At 45.0% G+C, this 24,533-nt stretch overlaps 1 long non-coding RNA gene across 1 annotated transcript in view; it reads left to right on the top strand.

Moving 5' to 3' along the window:
* LOC113566025 overlaps window positions 1-24,533 on the top strand; it is a 66,378-nt gene that overhangs the window by 9,224 nt on the left and 32,621 nt on the right. The window contains exon 2 of the long non-coding RNA XR_003408893.1: window positions 21,024-21,042. This is a non-coding gene — a long non-coding RNA (uncharacterized LOC113566025). The remainder of the gene's footprint in view (window positions 1-21,023; window positions 21,043-24,533) is intronic.

A 24,533-nucleotide genomic window follows, 5' to 3' on the forward strand; every position in this document is an offset into this window, starting at 1 on the left:
CACCTCCCAGAGGGTGCGGGGACAGGGCGCCAGGACCAGATCTGGCCGATTGGGGGAAAAGCTAAACGGGGAACAGGAGCACGACAGTCAATAGTATTATTATAAAACGAGGGACAATTAGACGTTTCATCGTCAAGGATTCCTTTGAGCTGGGAAAGTGTTTTTCTCGCTTTGGTTGATTTTTCCCCAGCTCCAGATATGATAGATTCCCCCAGCTTCAGAGAAAATTTAAATATTCAGTTTTTAAATACAAAAACATAGCGAAATTAAATGGAGTTCACTTTTATTCTTAAAAATTAATACATTATAAATAGGGACCATTTTAAATCGAAATACAAAGCACTTAATAATATGAAATAATATATTTAATCTGTACTAAAAATATATTTTCTTTTATATAATTCTTTTAATAATATAATATGAATTATATTTATTTAAAGTGTAAAATACGTTTTCATTTTAGTATCAGAATTGAAATGAAAAAATTTCTCTGAATTGTTTTCATATTTAGTTTAAATATATTAACTTTTATTTTTAAATATAAATGCATTAAAAATTGCTTCTAACAAAGACCATTTTTAATAGAAATATAAAATACTCTGAAATATAATATACTAATATATTAAATCTGCACTAAAAATATATTTTATTATAATTAATTTAAATATTAATATGAAATATAAATATTTAAAATATGTATATTTTAATTTTAATGTCAAAATTCAAATGTAAAACTTTCCCTTTCGATGTGCACTCTCGATGGAAATCCTCTGGATTATTTTCATATTTAGATTCGATATATAACATTTAATTTTTAAATATAAATGCACTAAAAAGTCTTCCTATTAATGATAATTTTTAATCGAAATATAAAACACTTTAAAATATAATATAATAATATATTTAATCTGTGCTGAAAATATATTTTATTTTAATTAATTTAAATATATATATGAAATATAAATATTGAAAATATAAAATATAAAAAACTTTAAAAGATTACCAAGTGCACTCTCGATGAAAATCTACTCGATTCTTTTCGTATTTAGATTAAATATACATATTTTCCTGCAAATTAAATAATCTATAATTATGTTAAAGCGTTTTATGTTAATTATTAAAATCTCAAGGCGTTTTTTCTCTGGCTGCAGATTCCAGATAGAGCTCTCCAGATGTATGTATGTGTGTGTGTGTGTGTGTGTGTGTGTGTATGTGTAAGCATTCCCCTGACTTTACATTTTTCTTCGCCAAGATTTTCTCGAAATTTCCTTTTTATTCTGTTTTCCGCCTAAGATGCATCCCTAGCCGCATGCTCTCTTCTCTTCACTTCTCCTCTCCTCTCTCTCGCCCTGCCTTTCTGTTGTGTCTGTGTATCTGAACGAAAGCATATATGTTGTCTATATATTATGTACTAAATCTGTCGTTTTCCTTCAATATGTCAGCGTTGTCGTGGTGTGTACCCGTACCCCTATCCGTACCCCTACCCTATCCCTATCCCCCCACCCAACCGCCCATCCTCGGGCGGGTCTGTTCTGTTCTGGTTGCGTTGTCGTCGTCGTCGTCGTCGTTGCTGAAATTTAATTAATGTGAAAATTTGCACAGACTGAGGCTATTTATAAGTTGTTGTAAGTGCTCGCCATGGCAGAGAGTCAACCCCTTGGCTGGGCTCCCGCCCTCCCCCCTTCCCCTTGGGCGTACCTCTGGTAAATGCCATGTGTAAATTGAAAATTGAAAATTGAATATTTTCCCTGGTTCTGGTTCTGGCTCTGGCTCCGGCTCCGGTTCCCCCCCGAAAAAAGAGTTCTGAAAACTTAACTTGATTTTCTGATGGTGGTGCTGGTGGTGCTGGTGGTGGTGGATGCTAATTTAAATATGCAAAATGTTGCATGGATTGATTTTCGGCTTTTGTTTGTGGAAGGTCGCTCCAAATTCAGAGGCGGTGGGGGGGTGGGGGGGTAGTGGAAGGACAGGTGTGCCCGGGCCACAATCAAACACTTCAAAGAGCCTCTGGAAAAGCATCTGGAGCTCTGTCAGTGCCAGGCGGTGCTCCTCGCCTGCTGCTGGCCCGGCCACGCCCATTTGCTGCTGCTGTTGCTGCCACAATTCTTGAGAGCTTCAAAGTGTGGCAGGAAGGCAGGCGGTGTGGCGGTGTGGCCAGGGGGCGGGGGACGAGTGTAATTGAATTTTGATTTAAAGTCCTTTGATATGTGTTCGGGAGCAGAGTGAAAATCACTTAGACCAGGCCATCAGAAAGCCAGCAGAACGAGAGGCACAGGATGGGGTCATTCCAATTTTATGTGGCCATGCCCCCCAGCGCCCCCCCTCCCGCAAACTCGCACAATTTATCGAAAAGTTAATCGATAAACTAAACTCTTGGTTCTTTTCGAAAAGCCAAAAACCAAATCCAATAAAAATATCTCCAAAAAGGGGGGAGGTGGTGTGTGGGGGGGGGGGGGGGGGGGGGGGGGCATGTGGAGTTGAAAAGTTGTTGCAATAATTGATTTGTTGCAGATGTTTTTTCGGGGGCTTTGTTGGCTTTGTCTGCGATTGCCAGCCATTTGCCGAATGGAATTTCCTCTCATCTCCGCGGCGGTTCCTTCACTGGTTTCCCGCTTGTTTCTATTGGTATTTTACTTTAATTACTTAGATTAAATGGAAAGTTCTGCGCCGGCGGATAGCCGTGGAAATTGCACATTTAATTAGAGCTAAATAGTTTCGGGTCGAAAGTAATTGGAATTGGAAGCGGAATCGGAATTGGAATTGGCATTGGATTTGCTGTGGGTTTTCGGTGTGGTCTGAAAACTCTCGAAGAAGTTGTGTGGCTCTGGGGCTCTAGGCCTCTCGGCTCAAGCCCAGCGCGAACTCATTAAGGCTCCACACTCGTCCACATTTAAATAAATTGTTGTACATTTCACAGCCCCAAGAGCAGCGCGGAGCTCTTTATAATTGCCGTCTAAAAAGCACTGTGGCAAGCTCTAGGCTTGCACCGGCGACACCCCCAAACCCCAGGCCCCAGGCCCCCAAGCCCCAGGCCAGAACGCAAACGTTTTTCCTGACTCTCGGCGGCGTTTTTCCTTTTTGGGGGGCGGTCGCGGTTGCTCCTTTGCTCTGCTGAAAGATCCCCCAAGCCAGTGCACTCCCCTAGCCAAAATGTGTTTTTGGAAGCAAAAACCAAAACAAAAAAAAAGAGATGAAAACAGAGTAGAGAAAATCCCCAATAGCAGAGCACAGTTATTTTAATTAGAAAAGAATTAATTTGCATATTGAACAGGAAACAGAAAGAGAGGCACAGCCGAGAGAGCTAGAGAGAGGGAGAGAGGGATAGGTGAAAATATGTAGATGGATGCATGGAAAATCATTGAAAATTTTGTCAAGAATTTGTGTGCGAATGAAAAGCGAAAAATCTGACAAAAATCCAGATAAAAATCATATCAGAATATCAGAATTCTTCTAAAAATAAATCAATAACCAATAAATGCCACAAATTTTGTAAGTATTAGTATTTTTAAGAATTATAATGAATTTTAGGCCAAAAATAGTTATATAATTCATCTAAAAATAAACAAAAAAACTCAATTTATTATTGTATTTATAAAAGATTAAAAAAAGGTCGAAGGTCGTGTCATTAAGGTCAAAGAATTTTGAGGGGGATATTATTTGAACACTTTTAAAAATAAATCATAAACCCAATAAATGTTAAATGTTACAAATTATAATTATAAATATTATTTTTAAGAATTATAATGAGTTTTTGGCCAAAAATAGTTATATAATTCCTCTAAAAATAAACAAAAAAACTCAATTTATTATTGTATTTATAAAAGATTAAAAAAAGGTCGAAGGTCGTGTCATTAAGGTCAAAGAATTTTGAGGGGGATATTATTTGAACTCTTTTAAAAATAAATCATAAACCCAATAAATGTTAAATGTTACAAATTATAATTATAAATATTATTTTTAAGAATTATAATGAATTTTAGGCCAAAAATAGTTATATAATTCCTCTAAAAATAAACAAAAAAACTCAATTTATTATTGTATTTATAAAAGATTAAAAAAGGTCGAAGGTCGTGTCATTAAGGTTGAAGAATTTTAAGGGAGATATTATTTGAATTCTTTTAAAAATACATCAAAAACCAAAACCAACAAATGTTAAATGTTATAAATTATAATTATAAATAGTATTTTTATGAATTATAATGAATTTTAGGCCAAAAATAGTTTTATAATTCCTCTAAAATGTATTATATTTATAAAAGATTAAAGAAGGTCGAAGAATTTTAAGGGGGATATTATTTGAATTCTTCTAAAAATAAATCAAAAACCCAATTAATGTTACAAATTTTTTAAGGATTAGTATTTTTATGAATTATAATGAATAGTTTTATAATTCCTCTAAAATTTATTTTATTCATAAAAGATTCAAGGTCGAAGAATTTTAAGGGGGATATTATTTGAATTCTTCTAAAAATACATCAAAAACCAAAACCGAGAAATGTTAAATGTTACAAATTATAATTATAAATAATATTTTTAATTTATAATTTTATTATAATGAGTTTTTGGCCAAAAATAGTTATATAATTCCTCTCAAATTTATTTGATTTATAAAAGATTAAAGAAGGTTGAAGGTCGAAGAATTTTAAGGGGGACAATATTTGGTTCAATTATCCCTCCAGATTTCTAGGGTAGGGGTCCTCTTGGGGGGGTATCGATGGGGGAAGTGTTTGGTAGCTTTGAAATTACTTAAAATTACAAATTATATTTATTATTTTTCAGACCAAACAGTGGGATATTTTCACATAAATTGAATTCAACCAAGACTCGGTTTCCGTTTCCGTTTTGCTGCCATTTTGCGCACTTTAATCACTAAGCCCTGTCTGTGCCTGGGGCTGAACATTTAGCTGGTTTCCTTTAGATTAGAATTGACACTTAATGGTGATAATCAGAGAAAAGCTTTTTGAGTCCGACCCACTGAAGCCGGCCCCAGGGCAGACGACAGGCAGGACATTGGGCGGAGGAACAACTTGACAAGGAGCAGGAAGAGCCATCGGCAGGACCCAGGCAATCAGTCAATCACTCAGTCAGCAAGTCACTCACTCACTCTCTTAGTCATTCAGTCAGTCAGTCAGTCAGTCAGTGAGGCAGTGAGGCAGTGAGGCAGTCGATCAAATGAAATCAAATCGGGATGCCAGATATCGAAGGACACTCGACTCGAGGCCCTAAATGCCCCCAAAAGCGTTAAGTGTCCTGTTGTTTATCCTTGAATATCAACAGCAACAAACGACAACATCAAAGTGACCGAAAAATTCAATTTCAATTCCGTTTTATGCGCCCAAAGGACATGCAAACTAAAACTGATTTCAAATGCAGCTCCTCAAACGGTAATCAAAGCTGCTCCATCTCCTCCAAAGAGACGGAGGGGGGGGGGGGGGGGGTGGTGGGGGGGATTATAAAATGTGACCAGCCACCTGGTTGGCCATGTAAACGGAGAAGTTAGCCAGGGACAGGACAGTTTATCTTGAGTGGCCGGTGGTGGCTCCAAGGACTGCGCCCGGTATGCAGAGTAGATGTCTCCAAGAGCTGGGGCTGGGGCTGGGGCAGGCTCCTCCTTGCGCGCAATTTCAAGCAAATTTTTAATGATTTTTAATTGGCCATTTCTCAGAGAGCGCGAGGCCCTGCACACCACTCTTTGCTCATCTCAAAACTGTCAAACTATACAGAATTTTGTTACCGAAAGTGTCACAACAAGAGCCCGCACCAGCCCCGCCCAGCCCATCCCAGCCCCCCCTCTGAGTCATAAAGAAAACCAACGAAATTTTCACATCATCATTATCAAAACACAAACCGTGAAAATTATCTGCTCAAGTGGAGATGCGCCTCCTGGGGGGTGGCTGATGGACCTGGCCAAGTTCTCACCCTCCCTCGGAGTAGCACACATCCCTGGTCCCCGTTCCCGTCCCCGTCTCCCGCCCCGTCCCTTGCCATTAAAGTGCTGGCCCAAAAGCATTTAGAGGGAAAACTCTGCGACGCGTCAAATGCCTCACGGGCAACATTGTCGTTGTTCTCTCTTCTCTCTGCTCTGCTCTCTGCTCTGCTCTCTGCTCTTCATTCTCTGCTTGTAACACGGCAAATAAAAATTGAAAGCAAATGAGACAGGAGAGACAGACATGGACACGCCGTCGGTCCTTCCAGGAAGCCAGGAACTCAGGAACCCAGGAGCGGCAGTATGGACTGGCAGCCTTCCTCATGTATGCCAGCGAGTATCCTCCACCTCCTCTTCCTCTCTCTTGACAGCTTGCGCTAAAAACGTTGAGTGTCTTGGAGGAGGAGGAGGTGGAGAAGGTGGAGCAGAGAAGCGGGTTTACCCTCCTGGTTAGGTAATGCGTGACAGAAACACCACCACCCCCCCACAAGCGGGCCCCAACCCACCTGCCACCTGCCTCCTGCCTCCTGCCTCCTGCTTCCCATTTTGCGAATTCAAATTTGATGGCGGCTGTGGCTTCCTCTGCCTCTCATGCCCCGGCCCCGCCGCTCCGGCAGGATGTAGGGCTTGTCTATGTCGTCCCTTTATGCCTCCATTTCCTCTCTCGCCCCCCCCCCCCCCCCCCCCCCTGTGCTCCTGAGAGCGTGCCGCTATCCTGATCCTGACTCTGGCTGAAAGTTTAAGCGAATTAAATTATTTGCTTTTTAGATTTCAATATTTCCGCAGCTGAGATTTCAGTCAATATCTTGCTGGATGCCAGAAGGGGACAAGGGCGGGGGGCGTGGGGCGGGGGGAGAGTGCTTGTTTGCTGTATGTGGGCGTGGGCGTGGGCGTGGACGTTTGTGGAGGCGTGACTGGTCTAAATTGGGTTTTTATGATGTGTCTGTAATCATAAAATGCTTTGAGGGCAAGTATCAAGCATTTGTTGAATGTCCCCCGAAACATGAGGAGAGCCGAAACGATACCTGACGATTATAGAAAAGGCCTGTACATGGCCTGTACATAGAGGATGCAGAAGTTCAAAGTAAATTGAGGGGATAATAGACAGATAGAAGCACTTGATGCATTTCTATGGCTGGGATTTCCATATACCAAGGGATAATTCGAGTATTTAAAACTAAAATGAATAAGAAATTAATGGGTTTTCAGCTCGAGGAAGTATATAGATATAGTGGGGCTTGTTTAAGGACGAAAAGGACACAAATTTCATGATTTCCTCTCCCACATACGAGAATGTATCAACAGGCCAGGGAATTCAATATCAATCCACAATTGTTATCCCTTTCTCCTCTCAGAAGCTCACCTGCCTTGCCACTTCCTGGACAAATTACCCCATCACATGGTCCCTCCCTCCCCCCCCCCCCCCCCCCCTCCCTCCTATCAAACTTGAAGTTGGCATGCCCCAAACTGATTATCCTCCTAGACTCTGGGAGGAGAGAGTGGCCACTCTGGCCCTGCAAATGATTTCGTAGCACGCTTTTGGGCGCTGAGCCTTTTCGGGGCTAAAAAATAAAATGTGTTCCGCCTAGTTGGGTGTGTGTTTTTTTTTTCGCTTGTGGGCTTCTTTTTCGGGTAATCACAATCATTAAAATAAATAATATACAAACAAGGAAGGACGAGGACCGTCCAGCCTGCTACGCGGCGATGCCTCTTCATCCTTTTCAGCTTTTTGTTTGGTTCCTTTTGGCCTGCCTTTTGCCATTTAAATTTCAACTCTAATTCAATTTCTTTTTGGCGCTGAGTTGGCCCTTTTTTCTACCGTGTTTCAGCCGTGTTTCTACCGTGTTTTTGCCATGTTTCTGGCCCGTCTAGGCTGCCCGGGAAAAATATCAGAATCAAGGAAATTTATTTGAGTTGAAGGAAAAACGTAAGCATGATTATTATGAAGCCACTGAAAGTTAATTTTATTGCAGGCCAAATGGAAAAGAGGACGGAATGGAGTTTCCAGGGGGGAAGGGGGGGGGGGGGGGGGGGGGGGGGAGGGCTCTGTGAGGTGAGAACTAGTCAAGCGCACATTTGGAGCTTGGCCTGGGCTCCCTTCTGCTTTTACTGTTTGCTGGAGTGAGAGCCAGTACGTTGCATGCTTCAATGGTCGCGCAAAACATGCCATCATCATCATCATCATCATCATCAAAGGGAAATTAACCTAAACGGCCATGAAGCCGGCACTGGCACTGGCAGTGGCTCTGGTTCTGCCCTGGCCTGGCTCTGGCCTGGCCTGGCTCTGAGGCTGCCTCTGACTCTGCGGCGGCTTTACACGTCCAACGACCACAGACTGAACAACTGCTAACCCGCATTCTTGCTGATTATGAGGTTCAGTTTCAGCTCTGAACTGCAAACTGCTGTGAAAAGTCTTCCTTCCTTCCTTCCTGACTGCCTGCCCTGCCTGCCCGCCCTGCCCGCCTGCCCTGCCCCGCCTCTGACTGTTAGTTTGTCCAACCCGACTCCAAGGGATAGCCATGGATTGCCGTTGATTTGGTTGCTAATTGTGCCCCTCTTCGGCTTGGTTTAACTCCGCTAATTGAACTACTCTTGCCAGCCTCTGAATGCCCCCTGAAAGGTGTTTACTGAGGCGAAGTTTTTGGAGATTTGCCATGTGATTGCCTGGCATCGGTGCTTCATGCTGCGATTGATGCCATAAGGGTTTTTCCAGCTTGTCAGCTGTCTTTGAGCGAGTAATCGAAACGGATTGCTTGCCCCATTGAAATGCCGCACGTTGAATGCAATGTTGAATGTTTTCAACCGAGCTTTGAGCTGTCGGTCCCCAGAATCCAACAATAAAATACACAGCGGAAAATACTTGCTTTTCGGGCTTTCTTCGGGCCTTTTCCATTCATATTTGGTCCGTCCCGGTCCCTTGTGGCACACATTTGCGCCACAAAGCGTTTTGTGGCCTGTGTCCCTTCGGCCGCCCTCTAATTACCTCTGGAGGGCGTCCGAAAATCTGCGGCCGCTTCGGGGCCCAGAAGGGGGACTGTGGTTTGGCTTCGCGGCTGACACTGTTTAGACAGTGGATTCAGGGATCCGCAGCACCGTGTTCACCGTTAAATGAAGCAAGTGCACACAAGTCCGGGGGGGGCAGGCAGCAGGGGGTGGTGGCACGGGCGCCTGGCCTTATTAAAGGATTTTGTACTTAACGCCATGTTGAGCATCGCATCGCATCGCATCCGAAGGTGAAACAAGCAGCATATTGATAAAAATAGTCATTAAAAAGGGTTGTTGTTCCTGTTCCTGTTCCTGTTCGGGTGGCACGCCCCTCCTTCCACTGCCGTGCACTGGCAACCTTTGTGCTTTTATAAATACATTTTAATTTAGCTTTGTGCATTGAAACATATTTAAATTAAGGAGCAGCGGCTTGTAAAATGCCAACCCCCCACCCTCCCCCACGACACGACACGACACGTCTGTTTACCCACATGAGCAGAGCCGGGCAGAGTTTTTGCTCCGCTGCCGGCTGGCTTTTGCCATTTTCCAATAGGGTTTTGTCATTGTCGAATGGGCAACGCCTTCGCCCGGACTGGCACTGGCACTGGACTGGCACTGGACTGGCACTGGACTGGCACTGGACTGGACTTATTGGCGCTGCCAAGCGTGCTCCATTGTGAGGGGACCCCCGATTGTGCTCCGGCCCGGACTGCTCCGTGGTGGCGGCGTTGTCCAGCAGCCGCCCGCCTGTCATCCGTTCGATAAAATTAAAACGTCTGCTCATGTGGACGGATGCCACTGCCGCTGCCGCCCGGGCCAAAGTTTGCTCCTTTGTTTATCGACTTGGTCGTCCTTCGCTCCACTTCCCTTTTGGCTCATTCGGCTGGTCGGATGCTGGCTGACCTCATCTTCATATGCTGGATGGAGTCCCTGGGCACAATATCTGGCTCTGTCTCCGAGTGGATCTGTCCCAAAAGGCAGAAAGCGCCTTTCGATAAATTATCGAAAGTATCCCTTATAACGATAACGATTGGCAGGAGTCCTTGGGCACAATATCTGTCTCTGCATCCGAGTGGATCTGTCCCAAAGAGCAGAAAGCGCCTTTCGATAAAGTATCGATAGAAAGTATCCCCCGTAGCGATAACGATTGGCAGGAGTCCTTGGGCACAATATCTGTATCTGTCTCCGAGTGGATCCGTCCCAAAAGGCAGAAAGCGCCTTGCGATAAATTATCGAAAGTATCCCTTATAACGATAACGATTGGCAGGAGTCCTTGGGCACAATATCTGTCTCTGCATCCGAGTGGATCCGTCCCAAAAGGCAGAAAGATACTTTCGATAAAGTATCGAAAGTATCCCTTATAACGATAACGATTGGCAGGAGTCCTTGGGCACAATATCTGCCTCTGTCTCCGAGTGGATCCGTCCCAAAACGCAGAAAGCGCCTTTCGATAAAGTATCGATAGAAAGTATCCGCCGTAGCGATAACGATTGGCAGAAGTCCTTAGGCACAATATCTGTCTCCGTCTCCGAGTACATCCGGAGAGTACTTTCTTACTTTCGATAAAGCATCGATAGAAAGTATCCGCCATAGCGATAACGATTGTCAGGATGCCGAAATGTCAGCCAAAGGAACGGTCTTCTTTAACAATTTATTTCGAATATCATTTTCAAAGAGAACCCCCCGATGAAACACTCTCCTGCGCTGAAAGGGTACTGTTTATTCGACCATTTTTCTCCCCCTCTCGCTCTCGCTCCCTCTCTGTCTCTGTCTCTGTCTATGGCCACAAGTTTGCTCCTTGTTCCTTCTGCCTTGTTCCTTGCAGTCCCTTTGTAATTTGCATCAGCAACGCTTCGGGGATGGGTAGCTGATGAATTTACAAGCCATTTTTTATGGCAACAATTTGGCCAACTCTTCACTTCACTTATTTATCGATAATTGGAAACTGCGGCAACCCTGTCACCCCGCCAGCCAACAATAACGGTGGCTAAAAGGGGCAGAGCGAGAGCGAGAGAGAGAGGGAGAGAGCGTGAGAGTGAGATGATTTGCATATGGCACTCATTGACCACATTATCGGATAGCTTCTGGCTCCCGGTCCTTGTCGATGGGTCAATCCCTCCCCTCTACCCGCCGACTTTGCAGTCCGGTTTGATACTCTCTCTCTCTCTCTCTGATTCATTGGCTGGTTTGCACAATGCGGGACTGAAAATGTCATTATTTCGCAAGCAAGCCAGCACGCAAGGAAGGAGCAGGAGTGGGAGCGGGAGGGGGAGGGGGGGGTGGCCGGGGGGAGGGGCACAGTTTGCAACAATTCCTCACTCGTTGACAATAAACTCGGGGAGCCCCAGTGCCGGGCTTTGCTGTGGCTGCTGCACTTTTCTGATAAGCGTTGATTCCACGTGCCGCTGCCCCTCTGCCCCGCGTGCCTCCGTACCCCCGTGCCATCCTGCCAGTGGGGCACATTGTGTTGCATCGTCTGGCTGGCTAATGAGTTGCTAATTAGAGTTGTGTGTGTGTGTCTGTGCGTTTGTCGGTGTGTGATTAAAAGTGGCTTTAAATGACAGCGTGTTGCCTGATGGCGGGCTCGAGCTGCAATTAGATGACGTGCCATGCAGTGGCCCAGCATTCGGTGAGTCATGGCCAAGTCTTGGATAGTCCCCCCCATCCCCCCCCTATCTGCACGCTTTAAAAGGTGCTTCAGCAATTAGTTGAAATTCAGGCGGCACTCGAAGGCGTCGTCCTCATTGGTTCCGGCTGATGATAACCACTCGATGCACAACCACTTGATTATCAGGCCAAATGCTTGATTTCCCTTCAAGTGCAGCACTCCTCTCTCTGCCTTTCCCAAGGCAACTTTCACTCAACCGCAGGGCCCTGGCCCGAGCCCAAACTAAGCCAAGTGAAAGCCCCACCCACTCAGGCCCCAAAGCCCGCCCAATGCCATTTAAAGCGTGATTTTGTTGTTATCCGCCCCTGAAGATTCTTTTAAACGAGCACGAGTGTGCTGCATAATCATAATCATATAATTATAATCCTTTCGGATCGTGTAATTAAAATGTGTGCATATAATGCTTTCAATTATGAATGAGAGAGTGGAATGGTCATTGGGATAGGTGGGGGAAATGGGGGAAATGTTATTTACATGTCCCTCTCTCTCTCTCTCTCTCTCTCTCTCTCTCTCTCTCGGTCTCTGCTCTCTCCCACAGATGAAGATAAATTGAAATTTCATTAAGAAAGTTGTGCTATAGGGAGAGATGGGCATACATATGTATGTACACTCGTAGATGGATGCTTTCCAGGGGCTCTTCACAGCCCTCTCTCTCTCTCTCTCTCTCTCTCTCTCTCTCTGTCTGCCGGTAGCCCCTCGTGTCACTTCAAAATTGAAATGTGTAATGGCTGACTTGTATTTGTGAGTGTATTTGTGTGTAACCGTGTCTGTGTGTCTCTGTGTGCCTGTGTGTGTGTGTAGGCGCACTTCAGCGACTTAATTGTGTCGCGTTAACGTCAAACACATGCAACAAACATGAGCAAACAAATGCCTTTCCGTGTGCATATGCCTGTATGACTGAGTCTGTGTCCTCTCTGTGTGTGTGTGTGTGTGTGTGTGTCAGGCACCGTGTTGACAGATTCAACCACCCAAACAAAAAGCCCGCTCCATACCCACCCTCGCCGCTAACATACAAAGCCACTCTTTTATTTTATTTTATAGAAGAAGCAGCAGCAGAAGCAGCAGGAAAAAAACTCGCTACCATACAAACACACACTCACTCAAGCGGCAAAACATATCCCGCACACATCCGTTATAGCCACGCCCCCACACCCACACCCACACCCACAGCGACAACCCACAGCCACCTTTTGTTTGGGAACACGGCATCAGCCTCCAGCCCATTGCCACCTGTCATAAATTTGCATGCGCGCAAAAGGTTGAGCCCCATAAAACATATTTTTCCTTAAACGAATTGAGGCGTTGACGAGATACCCTTTAAAACGAGAGCACCACCAAAGAAAAGATAGTGGAATGAGTGAAAGAATGGATGTATCGATAAGTTATCGCCCACAGCGGAGAATCGATGAAACTCGATAGGCGCTCAACCCGCCGCTCAGGGAAATGCTGACTCATTTGGAGGGCAGATTAAACCAACAGGCCGGAGGAACCCCATCTGGGTTAAGGCAATGACGGGAACATTTTCGATAGGCTCTACAAACGAGTATCGCATAAAAGCAGCTGTTCCCCCACACACGCACACGTACCCTCAGAGGCAGAGGCAGAGTGAGAGGCAGAGGCAGAGGCAGACGATGGCTTATGCATAATAGACACACAGACACACATATGGATGTATGTATGTAACGAGTATGAGTGTGTGAAGGAAAGGCTGGAAAATCCATTTCCATAACCTGGCTCGGGACTTCCATGGCGATTATGAGAATGCTAAAAATACCGCGAGAATATGGAAATGTTCAATCAGGCGACTGGCCAATCGCCAGTGCGCATTGTGCGATGGAAATTGAATTTTCCCCTCTGTCTTTGGCATATGGTATGATGATGTGTGTGTGCTGATAAGTTTTAAGCCTTCGAATGCTAAACAAAAGCTGACTTGGCAATCAATTAAGAGTCCCAGCTCTGTTTTAATGAACCTTTTTCTTTCCCTTTTTTGATGGGTGCAGCCTGTTGCTGCATGGCAGGGCATCCGAAGAGGAGGCAGAGGCAGCTTGCAGCTCAATCCACCTTCCATCTGGCTTCTAGTCTCTGGATCCAAGGCCTGCTGCGGCCAGTTGACAGTTTCATTAGTTGGTTTACATGAGGCGGAGGACTGGGTACTGGCACTGGCACTGGGATTGTTTGCATTGTATCGCCATGTTGTGCAGGATATTGGCTGGCATTCTCCCTGCTTGGAGCTGGGGCTGGGGTTGGGGTTGGGGTTGGGGCACACACATACTCGATACTCAATGTGGGTGGACGTCGTGTACTGCTGTTGGTAATGGCGTTGGTCTGTTGTCTTGTCTTGTTGTGGCATACACCGGAAGTCGACTGATAAGTTTAGTTGACATGGCGCCCACTCTCCCACTTCCTGTCCCCCCACAACCCCCTCTCACAACCTCTCAAGTTTAACCAGCTGAAAGCTTTCATAAGTTGATATAAATCTGAAGTTGCTCGTCGGTTGCTTTGTGTGTGGTTTATTCAATAAACCGAACTATGGCAAAAGTTTGATGAAATAGTAATGGACCTGCCAGCCGGGGCTAATCCTGTCGCAACCTGAAAACTATACCCATTGCCAAGCCTTTCGAACGGGCCCCCAAATCCCACAAACAATCATTGACAATCCCCCCCCCCCCCCAATCCCGGGCCTTACACAATCGAACACGTCTAACGCACAGCAGACAGCATATTTTCGGTTCGTTTTGTGTTCACGAGCCCTCGCTCTGGTGACCCATAAAAAACGGTCAGCCCAACTCCCAAAACTGGAGTACCCTACAGGTCCGAGGGCTCTGCATCCATCTGTTGACCAAGAAGGTATCCATGCAAAATTGAACAGGCTCTCCTGGCTGCTGGCTCCTGGCTGTCAGATGCAAGCCACCTGAAGGCGTGGACCGAACAACCCCACTCCAAGGACCAACACAGCATCCCATTGTTCTTCCGCCACTCGTCCTCTCTTACCCCTCTTTCCCCTCTTACCGCTCTTTCCGTCTTTCTGCATATGCATGAGCTTTTGCTGTGGACTGCCTGGCTGGGCAAACACGCAAATGTAGTCGCCGCCTGACCTGGCACTCTCCCCTGTGTGCATGTGCCATGGTCATCATCGAGAGAGTTTGCCATACGACCCAACCGTGTTCGTGTGTGTGTCTCTGTGTGTGTAGGTATGTTTGCCTACGCCTATAAAAGTGAACGGAAGTTAATACGTTTACCGTTTGCTTTTACTCTTCAGCAGGCAGGGTGTGCCGGACCAGGCACAGAGCACTCGACTTCTCAGATTTTCCACTACTGAATCGTACGCCTGCCATAACAGCGGGTTATTTGTAAAGTGCAGGCTTTTTTGGAAGGGCATATATATTACACCCAAGAATGTTTCAATATTGATGTATTTTGTAGTTTGTTTATCAAGTTTTAAGAGTAAAATTCGGAGTATTCGGAGTCTCTTAAAGGTCTGGTTTTGTATATAGGAAATATAAACATATGAAAACTAATAATAATAATATAAAAGGGGGGCAGAAAATTCTTTAAACTGTGACTCTTGAGTGCACAAGTCACTGTATGAACTACAATCCATTTCAAATAGGTTCTGCCACAAGCTCTGGGAAAAAATCAACATAAATTACAGAAGGGGGATTTAATGCAGGATAAATATAGGTTTTACAACTGGAATAGAGAGAGACGATTTGATTATTACTTGATTAATTTTTTGGCAATTTGCAGACACTTTGTTGTAAATAAATTCCAGTTCAACCTCAAAGATCGTTTCAAAGACCCGGCTTTGGATTAAAGTTCGATTTAGATGCCCCCCAAAGTATGCAACATTCGCCGAATAGATCGTCCATAGAACGCTCAAAGCAGCGCATCAAGCAGGGCATCAAGCAGTCGATACCGAGCCGAGCCGACCCGGGCCCACCTATAGCCATCTCTGTCTAGCGCTGGGCAGGTGGCGCCATCTACATTGTTTCACTCTGGCGCTGTTGTCGCTCCTTGTCGTTGTTTTTGGGGCTCGCACACAGGACCCGGGACCCGGGACCCGGGACCCAGGACCCAGGCCCCGAAATTGAATTGCGTTAATACGCTTATGGCATATACGATTATGGGAATGGTGAATGGCGAAGGGAAACGGGATATGGGATATGGGATACGGCATACGGGATACAGAAGAGGAGCACTGGCCTGGCCTGGCCGGAAGCTGGACGGGACGGGACTGTAATAAATGGCCAGAATAAAAATGCATATGAAAATCTATAATAAAAATAGGCATCAAATGGAGATTAAGTGCAGGCCAGGCACTTGGGACTGGACCAGGTGGGCGGCGGACGAACGCCCAGGGATTCCTGGGCTTATACAACATTTATGTGTGCCCAAACATGGCCGTAATTGTTATGACGGGCTTATGGATCTGTCCCGGGCCGATTCCGGTGTCCCCCTCTTGTTTATTCCGTTTATGGAGTGCCGGAGTGGCTCGAATGTACATACATAATTACTGCAAATTATAATGGCCTCCATATCGCAGGTCCTGTCATTTGCTTAACATTTGTTTTCGTTTTCTTTCAATTCGGCTCTGGCATTCGGTATAAGCCAAATGAATCCGACTTGTTCATTGTCGTTGTCCCTGGGTGAAATTGCATTATTATGTACTCCCTCTCCACCCCACCCCCCGCACTCTGGCAGCCGCTGCGACTCTCTTCGACTGGAGCTGCCAGCTCCTTTGACATTTTCTTAATACACTAAAAGCCAACGTCATAGTTCAGAGTCGAGCGGCACTTAGTCAACGGCAAATGCAACTGCAGCATCCGCCACTCGTCCACTTCCTGCCATCCTGCCAGGCCCCCCGCCCCCTATCGCCCTCCTGCTATCTGCTATCTGCTCTATATGTGTGTGAGTATTTTTCTTCTTATAATATTTCCACTTTGATTCAATTTCTTAATACCTTTAAGTTAACATCCGCTTTGGCAGGGACCTTCTTCTGCTCCACAGAGAAGACTTCCTGCGGTGGCCAGAGACAGAGAGACAGAGAAAAGCGGAGGCTTCCTGTGAGCCGAGTGAGAGAGAGTACTTTGGCATTATCCTTGCAATCAGCGTAACTGTAAATCACACACACTCGCAGCGCCCGGACACTCGAGCGAGAACTGTTGGAATAGTTGACACAGAGAGCGAGCGAGAGAGAGAGAGAGAGAGAGAGACAGGCCGGAGACACAACTAAAAATGGCATCGGGAAATGATGCTCGCCTAGTTTGGAGCATCCTTTTGTATTATGGATGTCACTGTAACACGCCAGCAAACACTGCACACGCAGGACACACAATCCCTATGCCCCATCCCCCTTCACACTCGCACTTGTCCATCATCATCATCGTCGTCGTCGTCGTCGTCGTCGGTCGTCCTAGGCTCTGCCTTGCACTCCCATTTTCCTAGTGCTTGTGCTTGTTCCTTTGGTCCGGACACCGCGTCGTCCGCATCGTCGCCACACTGACGGATATTCCGGTGCTTGTGTCAAACGCTTGTCATTTTATTCTGCCTGCCACACCCACAGCCCCACCGACACCCCCTCCCACTCCCACTACAATCTATACTCTATATACAGTGCCACGCATCAGTTTTCTCCCTAGCCGGGGGCATAGAGCACACCGTCCTGGTCCCCCTTTTATCGGCTTAAAATGCGAAAATTGCAAATAAATACGCTAAAGTTGTTCTACTCGGAGCACTTCCCTTGGCACTGCTGCTAAATTATTTACTTGGTTTTTATTTGACGTTAAACGTTCGGGACGATTTCAAGCTTCGATTGTCCAAACCCTGCACGGAGCGTACACAGCGAGAAATGGGCCAAGAAAACCACTGCCCCTTGTAAGAACTCTTCAGCAGGGGCTGTTCTACTGTGTCTTTCGTTATTGGCTTCTGGGGACCGACTCAGCTGCCCAGGCAGGCCCCAGTGCACTGTTCAACACTGAAATACTCCTCCTATCTTTTCAACACTATCTTTTTTGGACTTCTTCGCCGTGTCGCTTCTCTCAGTGGCTGTGTGTAAGCTTTTGATACAAATAAATGCGTGCGAGATACAATTCTGATCGTTTGCTCAATGGCTCGTGCCATTTGCCATCCCGGGAGTCCCCCTCAATCTCGCACGCACACACAGAGTCCCCAACAAAGTCCCCCGCCGTAACACCCTAGTAGTTGGCCATGTTCATTTCGTGTGCTCGCGTTCCGTTCCGAGTGCTGTCCAAATAACGGCTGGCATCCCATCTAGCATCCATCGTTCGAGATTGCAGATGGAGCACACCCGATGGAAGCTCCCCAATTTGGGTGCCTTGTTTGACTTTGTGCCGTCGAAGTGGAGGTGAAATTTCCAGGGCTGCAAGTCCTTTGTTTGTTATCGATAAATATTCATTTACCCATCGATTGTTGGGCCAAACCTTCACTCGCGCCCACCCCCTGCCCCGAAGCCAGATCTGACAGGACCTGCGGCAAACCCCTGGCAAACGCTTTTCCGTGCGGCATGTGTCGGCGTTTGACATATTTCATTTCAAGTTTTTTTTGCACACGCCGAACACCCCCGCCCAAGCCATTGTCCACTCAAATGTGAAAAATCTATCCAGTTTGCATTCAATTTCCTAGTTTTTGTTTTTTTGTTTTGGGTCGATTTCCCAGCCACGTGCGCTCCGTGGCAGAACGGAGGCGAGGCGACCGAGGATGCGGCGAGGGTTAAGCAAACACAGCAGGAAGCTGTCGGCAAGGGGTTAAGGCGAGATAATTAGTTACTTTGTGTCCTTGTGGTTACTGGGTCCACTCCCTGGCTCTACTCATCCCCCATCAACCATTCTCCCTGCTCCACTTCTATCTCCATTTTTGTCTGTGGAAGCGGATTTGTAGTTCTCGGCGCGTGCCTTAGTCCAGTTGAGGCCCAGGAATGGAATTGGAGTTGGCGGAAGAGGACTAAGGGCGGACTAAGGGAGCACTAAGGGCGGACTAAGGGAGGTGTGGGAGCGGCAGCATTTGGTCTCTGTCTGTCTCGTCCTGGTATTTGTATTGGTTGAGTGTATTTGCTGATGCTCTCTACGGTCTGTAGGGTTAATTGAATTTGCTTTTGAGGTTCCTTTCTATCTGGGGGATACCAGAAGAGCGGGGTGGAGTGGAGTGGGGGAGTGTGGTGTACATCTACATACATTTAAAACTGATTTATAAATATTCATGAACTGACCTCACAATTGATTGCCGAAAAGGCGTAGGCACCAAAAATTCAAAACATAAATGTTTTCCCCTCAAAGAATTTTGAATTGAAAAGGGATCGAATGGGGAGCCTATCCACCTACGATTTAAACAGTTGTTTGGGCAGGAAATAAGCAGATTGTAGGTTCCCTCCTTTAAATTGCTTGCGAATAACGATTTTTGTATATCAAATGATAGTTTCGCTATCGATTTCCCTTCTCCAGTGCCTTGATATCTATCGTTTCTATCGCCAACAATCGTGTCAATCGATTTCCCTTCTCCAGTGCTTTGATATCTATCGTTTCTATCGCCAACAATCGTCTCAATCGATTACCCTTCTCCAGTGCCTTGATATCTATCGTTTCTATCGCCAACAATCGTCTCAATCGATTACCCTTCTCCAGTGCCTTGATATCTATCGTTTCTATCGCCAACAATCGTGTCAATCGATTTCCTTTCTCCAGTGCCTTGATATCTATCGTTTCTATCGCCAACAATCGTCTCAATCGATTTCCCTTCTCCAGTTCCTTGATATCAATCGTTTCTTTTGCCAACAATCGTCTCAATCGATTTCCCTTCTCCAGTGCTTTGATATTTATAGTTTCTATCGCCAACAATCATGTCAACCGATTTCCCTTCTCCAGTGCCTTGATATCTATCGTTTCTATCGCCAACAATCGTGTCAATCGATTTCCTTTCTCCAGTGCATTGCTATCTAACGTTTCCTTTGCCAACAATCGTCTCAATCGATCCCCTTCTCCAGTGCCTTGATATCTATCGTTTCTATCGCCAACAATCGTGTCATTCGATTTCCTTTCTCCAGTGCCTTGATATCTATCGTTTCTATCGCCAACAATCGTCTCAATCGATTACCCTTCTCCAGTGCCTTGATATCTATCGTTTCTATCGCCAACAATCGTCTCAATCGATTTCCCTCCACCAGTGCTTTGATATCCATCGTTTTCTTTGCCAACAATCATCTCAATCGATTTCCCTTCACCAGTGCCTTGATATCTATCGTTTCCTTCGCCAACAATCGTCTCAATCGATTTCTCTTCTCCAGTGCATTGATATCTATCGTTTCTATCGCCAACAATCGTGTCAATCGATTTCCTTTCTCCAGTGCATTGCTATCTAACGTTTCCTTTGCCAACAATCGTCTGGCAGGGACCCAGGCCTGGGATTTTGATATATTCGAATTGAAAACAACTCTACTTCAAATGCAATGAAATAAATGAAGTTAATTAAAAACCCGGCCATAATCCAATGAATTTCTTTTGAAATTTCCCAGTGCCAAATCTGTTTGTCATCTGTGGGTCTTATGCCGAATAAAATGCCCAAATATTTGTATTTAATTGAACTCTTAATCTGTCCCAGGCACTGGGGCGTGCGGCAAAGTCAAACAGATTTCCGAAAGCCAAGAGCAACAAAATGTTGCAAGTACTTGTGCATATGCATTTACTCGTAGAAAACTACGACGAAAACCACAACGGATATTATCCCTCTTTAGGGGTTTTCAGTTTTCAGTTTCCAGTTTTTGGTTTTCGGTTTTCGATGTGTGTTTTTTTTTAGCTTTTTTTGGTTTTATTCTGACTTTTCTGCTTTTGGAGTTCAAAAAGTTTTTTAGTTGGCCTTTTACAGCATTTTGCGCCAAGTTTGTGTGTGTTTTTTTCGGCTTTCGGTTTTCGGTTGTGTGTATACAATTTTGTGGCAAATTAAATACACAAACGAAGCGTGCCACACACACACGGGCACACGCACACTCGAGCGATTCTTGAGCGCAGCAAAGTATGCAACACAAATTTCGGCCTCGCGCTTTGCGTGTGGCACATTTAAAGGCAAAGACCCTCCACAGACGAGCAGGAGGGTGGCGCAACCGCAGCTTTAATGCGAGGTGCGTGTGTGGAAAATCTGGTTGCAAATTAATGGGCGGGGGGGCGGTGGGGCGGGGTGTGGGAGGGGTGCTTAGAAGTTGCTGTGAGCATGTGGGCAACATTTTAGCGAATTATGGTCTGAGCAGTCAATCAAGAAAATTCTGGAGTTGAACAAAAGCGGGAGTGGGTAGGGTGTTGGGGCTGGTGCTGAGGGCAATGATTAATGGGTATTGCTAGATGAGATACATATATACATTTCCACTGATCTCCAAGAGCTGTAGAGATTGTTGTACTCAAGACCCTGCTAATAATCTGTATGTTTCTTTCTCCCCCACAGATCCACAAGCGATTGAAAAGTAAGTAAAGAAGTCCATAAATATGCCATCCCACATATGGCATCCCAAAGTCTAGCGTCTGCGAGGGGTATCCACGGGCCGCGTCTTTCTCCCTTTGACAGACACAAAAGTTTCGCCTTCAATTTAGTTAATTAACGGGCTCACATGTCGACACATGTACCAGGAGCCGGGGCCGTCCCTTATCGCATTAACATCCTGCTGGGTCCTTGTCTGCGGGGACTGTTTAACGGTTCTCAACTGGAAACTTTTCTTCACGCACTATTCAACACTTTTATTTGCCGTTTTTTTGCGTGCGTTTCCTTTTCGGTTGTCAAGGCGAAAAGTTGAGGTCTCCTGGCTTTCGGACTTTCTTTTTAGCCTTATCAATACCTTGAGAACAGCAGACATAAGGAAGCTGTCCCAGGTCCTGGCCGGACCCGGTCATAATATATTTTAGGAGATAGGCAAAACATTAAGCGGATTAGTTTTCCTGGCCCGTCTGGCCACTGCACTCGCATTGGGCAGAGGCAAAAGCAGCTTGCCGGAGTCGAAGGAGCCCCGAGTTCAGGTGGGTCACAGGACCATTAGTTGTGTGTCGTTGGAGGCTCCTGCTCTGCGGGGGCAGGGGCGGCCCGAGCTAGTTATAAATTGTTGGCTATTAGTTAAATGAACTTGCCGCTTTCTTTGGCTTTGGTCATTTCAGTTAGCAACCACTAAGCCACTGAAAGAGGCTCACTCAAATAGATTTACATTTAAATGCTAAGAGCCTCCGAGAACTTAAATCTCACGAAAGGTGAATGCCATCGCCAGCACACCAGACCAGGGACCAGACCAGCAGAATGTTTGTGCTCGGAAATCAGAGATATCGGAAGTTATTGCCCCCTATCTAAGATATATTTCCATACTACCATTACCCTTAGACTTCAACCTTTAAGACTTGTGTTTATTGCTTATCCACTCAAGGGAAAACAGATGGAAAAAAGATTCACGGAATGATTCATCGTCAGATGGAGAGGAGAGCAATGCCTAATCAGGCAGGACGGGATTCGACCTCGCCAGACAGAAGTTTGTGGAGTTAGAGAAGGCCTTGATTGGTCCTGCCGCTGTCCTTTAGAAGGAAGATGTCTAGAGGGATTGTTTTTGGACAGACTCGGGCATATCTAGATTGTTTTTGGTAAGGAGGAGACCAGATGCAGGAACCATGTTCCGGACAAGTAGTTTAGTGGCATAAGGGTATAAATCCAACGATTGTCCCACAGTCCCTCAAAAGTCCACCTTTCCACCTTTATAAATCCAACGATTGTCCTCCAGTTCCTCCAACTTTCATCTATTTTGAGATGACCACCTTTCCACCTTTTTTACCCCTATATTATTGGATCTTTCTGTCCAAGTTCCTGCCTTTTTTCCCATTTTGCAACTAGATTTTCGTCACTCGTTCTATCCTTCTGTAAATCACTGTAGTTCTAGTGGTTCTTATCATCTATTTTTCCACCTTTTTGTAGCTCTATATTATCAGCTCTTTCCGTCTATGTTCCTGCCTTTTTGCCCAATTTTCTGCCCCATTTTCCAGCTAGATTTCCCGTAAATTCATCTACTTTTCCACCTCTTTTCCATTTAATTAGCATCTCTCCTTAAAGGTATGTTAAATTTCTTCCGTTTCTCATTATCTATCCCATTTATCTATCCTCCTCCTCCTCCTTTGGGTAAATTTTCTCGTTGAAAAAAAAACAATCTCCCATAATAATGTTTATGAATTGAAATTTAAATTGATTATGGGATCCGATAGACAGCTCGATTTGCATAATCCCAATGGATAATGAGTGGATTATGTAGTTGATTTAGGGACCTCCTCCTCCTCCCCCACCCGCACCGCACTGACGGGGGGGCGGGGGCCCTCGGAATCGATGCCAATCGATGGTTGTATTGAGAATTTTAGCCATATTCCATGACAATTAGAGTTCATTCAAAATTCAAGCGACCCAATTTTCCTGCCTTCCCCCTCCCCCCTCCCCCCTCCACCCCGCACTCCTCCTCGGTTTTGGGGGCTTTTTTGGCATTGGATTTGTATTTGTGGGCTATGTCGAAAGTTTTTCACGTGAATTTGATTATTCTTTTATTTGGCTTTCAGTTATTTATGGAAATGCAATTTATTTTTTTATCAGGTGAGAGAGTGGCAGAGCGACAGAGTGGCGGAGTGGGTCAGGGGGTCAGGGGGCACACGCACACGTGCAGTCAAATGAGATTAACAATAATTTAATTAAAACTCGGGGGCTTAATGCATTTCGCGTGTAACGGAATGCGGATGATTCTGCGGATGCTTCTGCGATGGGGCTGTCCACTTGCTGAGTATCGGTTTCTTCTTCCCTTTCAAGGGTACTTTTTTGTTGCTGTTTTTTTTTTCCACCTGAAATGAAATTTAATTAAGTTTTGCACTTATCGTTTATACAAACACACACACACACACACACACAGACAGACAAACACGACTGAACAAAGGCTGAGAGCCTCGCCCTGTCCCTCTCTCTCTTTCTCTGAATGCCACGCCCACCATTGACCAATGTCCCAGCTTTTTATAGTACTTTTTACTAGAGTATTTTCAGACAGTGTTTTTGCAGATTTTTCCAGCAGTAGTCTCTGTACTTTTGGTTCTTCTTTATATTCATTCAATTAATTAACTTTTGTGTTTGTTGTTGAGATACGCACACGCATACGTTCACGTCCACAAATATGCATAGTGTGCGTGTGTGTGTGTGTGTGGGTGTGTGCACATATACGGTTTTTTGGTAGAGAAAACCAACTCTGTTCCGGCACAAGACTTTATACATTATTTATCACTTTTTGCACTATTTTAATCGGATTTATGCATTTTCCTTGCGAGCATGTGTGGAAAATTCCTTCCCACCTCCTCCCCCCCGCTCTTTATTATATTTATAGTTGGAATAATTGTAGTTTTCTTTTACTTGAATAAATGCCAACTAAGTCAAAGATTTCCTTAGGTTTATTGTACGCCAAAAAGCAATTCAGAGCAGGATAATTACCTTTTGCGAACCACTCCAGACAATAGAATAGAAAGACAATGTTTTTCCTGGCCAGCGTGGGCCTCAATCGTTGCATAATTCGGCTTAAATATTTAATAGTCAAAGGCAGAGAACCACGCCCGCAGGAGGGCTGTACTTTTTGTATTTCCTCTGCTGTAATCGTTTCTGACACATTAAATTTATAAAACTACTAACTATACAGTACATAAATATTTAATTGATATTTATTCTCTCTCACGCAATAAAAGCAAGTTTTTCATATGAAAATATTTGTAGTTTTCGAGAGACATTAACTTGTTAAAAATAAACAAACATGTAAAAAGTAGGTCCCGAATTCCAGGAGACTAAAACACGTGCAACCCCTGCATGGAAACCAAACACATGCATGTCTTGAGCGTGACTGCAGCATCTATTGGCTTAGAAATAATCTTCGTATCCTAAAATACTACATTTATTGAATGGTTTTCTGTTGGA

Source organism: Drosophila persimilis, unplaced genomic scaffold (assembly GCF_003286085.1).
Source record: "Drosophila persimilis strain 14011-0111.01,24,50 unplaced genomic scaffold, DperRS2 tig00000431-arrow-pilon, whole genome shotgun sequence".
In the NCBI taxonomy this organism is placed as follows: Eukaryota; Metazoa; Arthropoda; class Insecta; order Diptera; family Drosophilidae; genus Drosophila; species Drosophila persimilis.